Here is an 8,554-nt window from a genome sequence, read left to right on the forward strand (position 1 = left end):
GATTTGATTGGACAGTAGACTTTAAAGGGGATGAGAGGAGCTGATTTGATTGGACAGTAGACTTTAAAGGGAATGAGAGGAGCTGTATTTGATAGTCAGTGTGTTAATGCATAAAATTATGAATTTTATAATAAAAACCCTTTAATTTACAGTTCGCTGAGTCGTTAAATAAAAAGTCCTCATTCCAGCCTGCTGTGGCAGTAAAGAAGTGAAACTTCCAGAGCGCTGCGTCTCCACACTCATCAATTTCACAGACGAATTTCTACAAATGTCACACAGACGCTAAATATTTGATATTAAAACACTCGGAGACGCTCTGTGAGTTTGCGCTGCTTATTAAAACAACATTTGTTGCTCTGGAAATGGACGTGACACGGTCTGTTCTCAGGAGAAGTTCCATTTTAAAGTTTAAAATGAGTTTATTAAATATGAATAATCCTGTATTAGTAATGTCCTCCTGCCTCTCCGCTGCCTGGTGTGTGAGCTGAGCGGAGAGTTCTCCTGAAGATTTCTGCTCTGATTAATTAGAATATATACGCAAATATAAATCAAGTATAAATAAGAAAGTAAGAAACCACATGAGGAAAAACAAGTAAAAAAGAAAAAAACCCTAGAAGTCATAAATTAAAACCAAGAAAAATGTTAAATACAAACAGAAAAAAATCATAAAAATAGTTTGAAAGAAAATAAATAAAAAGTTTAGAAGTAATCATTGAAAAGAATGCATAAAAAGTCTTTTTAGTACAAAAGGTTACAAAAATTAGCTAATGTTAGCGTTTTAAAGCTAACAGAAATGGCAATGCAATGTGGGGGGTGTGTCCTAATTTGCATATTCATGTAAGTATATTCACAGATCCAGGCATTTTTAATAAGGGTAAAGGTTCAGAGATGTTCCTCTGCCATTTTTAGTCATTTATAAGTTAAACAATTGATTTGACTTACACAATTTAAACAATTTATTATCTGTAATGGTTTAAAATTACATTCTGACCTCAACAACAACAAAAAAAAAAAACTAAACAAAAATAAAAACAGCTGAAGTGTGTAAATTATGTTAGCTTCTCAATCTGTTTGTGTTTGAACAATCAGTGATGTTTATTACGCAAAGCTCCGCCCCCCAAAAATTCTGGAAATTTCTTCCGTAGAAGATAAAATCAGTCCTGGTTCCTCCAGTGGAAATGAAATTCTTAAAACAATCTGCTTGGCTTTGAAGAGGAACGTTTTTTTTTTTTTTATTTGCAGACGTTCCCGAGTGTGTTATAAAGAACAGGACACGATTCTCATCTGCATGAACACGGAGAAGAATCAACAGAATGAAGGTCATGGGTTCAGGGGCGAGTTAATTACACGCACTCTGAGCATATTGATCCAGCCGAGCTTCTCTAATTCCAGCGGCTCGTATCGGAGCCTGGCGGTGAGAGCACTCGAGGAGACGGCCAATTCCAGCTCCGGCAAATTAACACGCAGAGAAGACACTCGAAAAGATGCTTTTTTTTCATTTTTTAAAAGAATCTGTTCTCAGATGGCTGATGGAGGATGAAGGACTAAGCAGGAACATCTTCACGTCCCACACGTATGATACACTCCTTCAGAATCCATACTTTATATCTGAGCTCTGAGCGGATAGTGAAGAATATACAGTGCACTCATGATATCCCATAATGCACTGCAAATTGGTTAGTGTCCAAACAAAGCATGCATAATAGCCAGGATGCACAGTGGTGAGGAAGACACGCAACAGCTTCTGGCTATGAACAGTTCATGAATAGAGAAGAACCTTCTTTTGGTGAACAGCTCATAGACCTGTCTCTTGGTGAACAGTTCATAGACCTGCCTCTTGGTGAACAGCTCATAGACCTGTCTCTTGGTGAACAGTTCCTGAACAGAGAATTTGTGAAAAGCTCATGGACAGTACAGCAGATTCTGTCAGTGAACAGTTCATAAACTTTGCAGCAGCACCTGTTGATGAACAGTTCATGAGCAATGCAACAACAGCTTCTTTTGGAGAACAGTCCATGGACAAAAAGTGTCCAAATAAAGCATATAAAATAGAGACAGGATGCACAGTGGTGTTTGAGGAAGACATCCAAAAGCTTCTGGCAGTGAACAGTTCATAAACCGAACAGTTCATAAACCTGTGGTTTGTGAACAGTTCATGAACAGCACCACAGCTTCTGGCAGTGAACAGTTCATGGACAGTACAGCAGCTTCTCTTGGTGAACCGCAGCTGTGGTTTGTGAACAGCTCATGAAGAGTACAGCAGATTCTGTCAGTGAACAGTTCATAAACTATGCAGCAGCGTCTGTTGATGAACAGTTCACGAGCTGTGCAACTGTTAGCTGGGAGGAGAGAAGAAGAAGCTGTGCAGTGTATGAAGAGAACAGCAGCTTCTTTTGATGAACAGCGTATGAAGAGAACAGCAGCTTCTTTTGATGAACAGCGTATGAAGAGAACAGCAGCTTCTTTTGATGAACAGCGGAGAACAGTTCATGAACATTACTGTCATTACTTGATGGTTAAATTAGTGTTTAAAAGATTTCACATCTTGTCTTATTACTTATCATACTTTTTTCTACCTTGTGAGCCGGACAGTATAATTGACCCCATGATATATAAGAGCAGACCAACATTAGCATTAGCATTAACATTAGACTGAAGAGGCTCTACTGAGCACTTTTTTTGTTTTTTTTTATATTGAACATACAAATACATATTTCATTTTCATGCATTTGCAATTCAGTTTAGCTGTTTAATATGTCAATGTGCAATACTATCACCTGGTCACTTTATTTATCAGGACTCTAAACTCTCAAAGCACTAAATATAGAATGGAAATGTGCAGTTACTATCTCTGGTCACTTACTTGGATGAGTGAACACATTAACTTTGGAGCGTACCGTTAAACCACAAGATGCACCACAAGTCTGTAAAACACTGACAGATAGATAACTGACGAGCTGAAACAGCTCCAGAGCAGGAAATGGAATACGGCGGTTGTTTAAATGATGATACGCAGTTCATTTGGGGTTTTTTGGCCTTCATTATTATCAGAACCAACTATATGATCACTTTTCAGAATGTTCTGAATGTTCAATAGGCAATATTATGACTAAGTCACCTGCTTTATGTACTTTATACTATACTGTATACTTGCTGTACATATATGCTTACTTTTATACTCACTTTATAGTCTATTTATTGTGAGATGTTACAGGTTTGCTCCTAATTTCGTTGTACACAGAGATATACAGTGACAATAAAGGCTTTCATTCTTTCACACAAATAAAAATACGCTGTGATGCATTTCTGCAGCTGTCTGACTATATAGTCCACTGCCGTGTGGTTTGGGACGTAGCCCATTACATGCTCTCTACGTGTGTTTCACAGCTCAGTAACCCGTCTAAGTGTGATCATGATTGTTGTATCAGCTCGGATCAGATCAGTGGAGTGCTCGTGTTTGTCAGATAGAGAAGCTATGAGGAGAAAATGGGTCACGGATTCATAAATCATTCATAAAACATAAAGCATCTGATGATGCGTCGTTTCTGAGTGAGTCGCTTAACACATCCTTCAGTCCTGCGGTGCTGAATTCCACCTCATCTCTCATCCACGCAAAGTCACAAAAATGAACCTTTAACTAACACAAAACCACAAAATACACTCATCTGCCATGTTTCTGTTATTCCCTGTGGACTGAAAGGTCTTGGATGAGTGAACACATTAACTTTGGAGCGTACCGTTAAACCACAAGAAGGATGGATAACTGACGAGCTGAAACAGCTCCAGAGCAGGAAATGGAATACGGCGGTTGTTTAAACGATGATACGCAGTTCATTTGGGGTTTTTTTTGGTCCTTCATTATTATCAGAACCAACTATATGATCAGTGACGTTAATGATCTGGATAATCAGGTGTGCAAATGCACAATTTTCAGACCTTTAAACACCCAACGTGCCAATTTTTCAATTTAAAGCGTCTCATTTTGTTGAGAAACTTGTTGCCAGTAACGACGATTGATTTCTCATCTATCACACACTCGTTTCTGCGCCGCTCCACCGAACAAACAGATCATCAGGAGATAATTATGTTGACTTTTGAGCGCTGTGTTGCATTTTTTTTACACCCTGCAGAAACCGTATCAACATTTCAGTGCACAAAAAGTCTCACTGCTTAATTTTATAAAACATTGTTAAAGAATATCAGTTGATAAAAATAAACGGAAACAAAAAAATTATTATTATTGACACTGGGCTGGTGGGGTTGATGGGTCTGGAGTTTATTTGGCTCTCTCACATTTGAGTCTCAAACACACACACACACACACACACACACACACACACGCACACACACACGCACACACACATCAAGGTTCATAATGTTTATTTTAAATATTGATATTTGCAGGAAAAAGCAGTTTTTGCACTCTTTAACACTTCTTCTTCACATGTGATACTTTTATCTGTTTATAGTTACATCTGTAAAACAAGTTAGTTCCTGTTGTCACTTACGTTATAGCAGCTATAAACAGTCGTTCCCTTACCAGCCTCTCTTTATTCTCTCTCTAGAAGTTAATAAGACAAAAAAAATGCAGCTTTTTACATCATGAGAAACGACAAAGAAGCGTAAACTCTTCTGTCCTGAAGTTGTTGGAAAACTTAAAGTTCCAGCTTTACCTCTGACTGTTACAAAGCGCTGACACTGGAGACTCCTTTCATCAACGTTAAATAAACGTCTCCTTACTTTATGAAAACTTCACTACATCTATCTGTTCATACGTCGTGTCCGCTGTACACGTCCCTGTGAATGATCTGTTGCTATAGAAACGATAACGTATCAGAACGAGTGCATTAATATAAACCTGCGCTACTGTCAGAGCTGCTGTTCTAGAGAATTAATCAACACCTTCTGAGCAATGAGAATTTATATATATGGTATAAACGTAGTTAAGGTTAAAATGCACATGTATTCCTTTTCAATCACACTGAGGTTTAAATGTGAAATCCTCTCCACCTGTGATAATGTGTCTCACGTCATTAAGCATCGTAGCACACGGTATTAAATCAGGCTTCCATTTTTAAACACACTGAAGTTTTTAAATGCTGTTTAGTTTTTAGGGCTTTTTCAGAGCGCAGACAAAATCCCTTCAATTCAGCCAAAGCAAATGAAGCCTTTAAGCAATCACACGGCTAAAGCTCTTTCTATTAAATGATAAGGAAACCATTTGCTGAGAGCCGAGTGGTCTGGGACGCAGCCGCAGGCGTTTGTGGTGGTGTTTATGTGGCCTATATCATCAACAGGGGGTGTAAAGTGGGTCATATTCACCAGGACAAACCGTGAAGTTTAACAAGAAGCTGACGGATGACGGACGAGACGTTTTCTCTTTAGACTTAATGAAAAACGCCTCACATTCCAGCACTGATTTAACCGCACGCAAGTGAGGCTAAAATCTAATATCTAGCAATATCCGGATGATGAAACTATTAGCTTTGACCAACGCGTTATATCAGTGGAATAATAAGAATATTACACTTATGATTTTAAATTATTTATAAAGTCTAAAATGCTTGATTGCCTTCATGCCGTGTTTCACCTGAATATCAAACCTGCTAAATAGAAAAGCTGTAACTTTTTCATTCCAACCAAATAACACTTATAATAACACACATAAACTTACAGTTCTGTCATCTGTCCTTTTGTGTAATCTGTACTCTGATTGGACAATGTGTGTTTATTTGTCTACTTTTAGCTCCTCCTCCAAAGGCATTTTGGGTTAAAAAAAAAAAAGTGTATTTCACATGAGCCTCCTTAATCAATGCAGCGTGAAAAATATCAGCTCCAAATGCAGATCAAATCTCTGTGTAGTCACCTGACCACCACGGCTGTCACTGATTGGCTGCACGAATCGAATCTACAGTCTGGGCTTGGAAGAAATCAGCCCCAGCCTCGCTTCTCGCTTCTTCATACCATTCTGTGTGTTTATCTTATGACTGTTGGTGGTGCTGTTGCGCTCGCTTTCACAAAAATCCAAAATAAATCAGACATGGACGTCAAAAACGAAACCTTTTACTGTTGTCTGTTTCATCTAAGCCGAAGACGGAGCCCTGCTAGTCCATTTACACCAGCTACTGCTTCAGGTTTGTATTAAAAATAGGTTTTAATTTTTTAAAGTACATGAGTGAAGTAGGGAAAAATAAATTGAGAATAGTTAAGCTTTGGGGAAAAGGAAAAAAAAAAGAGAAACTAAACACAGACACTTTAAGTGCACGCTTTTTATTGACAGGAAAATGAAGAGAGTCTGCTGTTCGGGGCTTTCGTGTCCTCGCTGTTGTTCTCTTTAATAGTTCAGGATGCTTTCTGAGTTACACACTGAATTCTCTGAACACACTGACTGGTTCCTTTAGGATGCTGCTAATGAGACTCCCAAATCCCCAACACATTCGTTAAATTGTCTTCCTGGCCATTTTAGACAAAAACAAGATGTATTAGTCAGTGGAACAGATTGAGGAAAATGGGTCTAAACAGAGTCAAACTGCAGTAATGAGGGAAACACTCCTGTTTTATTGGGACACTCCTGCTCTCGTGTGAACGGCCCACAGATGCCAGGGTTAATAAAGTAATTCATAAATAACAGCATAATAAAGCCATCCCATTTCCCTTTTGAGTGCATTCAGTTAAATGATTCTTTCTGATTCGTTCACCGATTTGTTCGGTTGCACAGACAAGAGCTAAAGTCATGACTTAATGATTCGCTGATTCAAACACTGATTCACTGAATGAGAGGAGTGACTCTCAGTCATGACCAAAAGGATCTCAGTCCAGACTGAAAAGATTCACCGAATCAAACACTGATTCACTGAATGAGAGAGCTGTGAATCTCAGACTTGACCAGTGTTGATTCAATCACTCATTTGCTGAATGAGAGAGGAGTGAATCTTGGCCTTGATTGAAATGATTCACTGAATCAATCACCGATTTGCTGAATGAGAGAGGAGCGAATCTTGGCCTTGATTGAAATGATTCACTGAGTCAATCACTGATTTGCTGAATGAGAGAGGAGCGAATCTTGGCCTTGATTGAAATGATTCACTGAATCAATCACCGATTTGCTGAATGAGAGAGGAGCGAATCTTGGCCTTGATTGAAATGATTCACTGAATCAATCACTGATTTGCTGAATGAGAGAGGAGCGAATCTTGGCCTTGATTGAAATGATTCACTGACTCAATCACTGATTTGCTGAATGAGAGAGGAGTGATTCATGGCCATTACTGAAAGGATTCACTGAATCAGAGGAGGAGCAAATCTGTCTTGACTAAAACGATTCACTGATTCATTAAAATTTTATATGCAAATTTTGAGACTTACAGAAACACGGAAATGTATTTTATTAGCATTACACTTTGCTGCTGCTGTTTTTCCCCCCGTCTAAAAGCAAACGCAGGGAAAACGTGCAGTTTGTGAGGCAGAATAATGCATTTCAGTTTTCTTATTTTACACAAATTTGAATAAAACATGGTATATGTCCTAAACAATCCCATAATTCAGCTCACCAGATTTGAAAATATGGCAGGCCGTATTTTCCTGAGTATTCCTCAGTGAGGAATATTTTATTTTTTATTTACACACATATTTTGCAATTAATATTGGCGCTGTGGCTGTAAGTTCAGATAATAAATACTCATGAAGCTTAAGGACACTAAAGAAAGACATTAAAGTCATCTACATCGCTGTATTTGACTGTTTGTCTTAGTTTTACGTGAGAGAATCTCCTCTCTTGATCATATTGTCGTGTTTACAAATGAATTTATTATCCACTTCATATGAGGAGCGCAGATTTTCCACATGCTCCTCAGTCACATTCCCGTTTAGTCCCGTTTGTTATCTTCTGTCACGTCCAGTGAGGAAAGCTAACGAATGTGTTGGGGATTTGGGAATCTCATTAGTCACTTCTTGAGAAAAGCACTCAGCGTATTTAGAGAATTCAGTTTATAACTCCAAGCGGCTCTTCACTAAAGCTGTTAAATAAACAGGAGCCCAAAAGCCCAGAACACGTAACTCAGTTTTCTGTTCAACTTAAAAGCTAATTTGGTCTCTTTATTTAGTTTTTTTTTTTCTTTTCTTTCTTTATTTAGTCTCTTAAATGACTCACAGCTATTTTTTCTGAGTTTGGGATTCAATATATTTGCATTCTATTAGTTTTTGTAACATATAACTGATTATTTTTGGTAACTTTAGACGACATCTCTGAATGAACATGCCTTTAAGACCATATATGGCAAAGTGGGTGTGGCTTTAGCATTTTTTTTTTAGAAACAAATCTGTTGTAGGGTTCTACTTAGACCCTTTAAAGGTTCCCCCAGAAGGACAACTGAAGAATCCTTAAGGGTTTTAAATTTTCTATGTTGTTCATACTTTTCTGCATGTGAATAAATAATGAAAAGAAGCAAGTAATTTTTTATAAATGTCGTTTTTTGGCCTGGGTTTGAGGCTATTTATTGACAAATAAAAAAAATCCTGGCATTAAATGAGAGTTCCACATAAATAGCAGTTTTTA

The sequence above is a fragment of the Pangasianodon hypophthalmus genome, chromosome 15 (genome assembly GCF_027358585.1).
Source record: "Pangasianodon hypophthalmus isolate fPanHyp1 chromosome 15, fPanHyp1.pri, whole genome shotgun sequence".
Classification (NCBI taxonomy): domain Eukaryota; kingdom Metazoa; phylum Chordata; class Actinopteri; order Siluriformes; family Pangasiidae; genus Pangasianodon; species Pangasianodon hypophthalmus.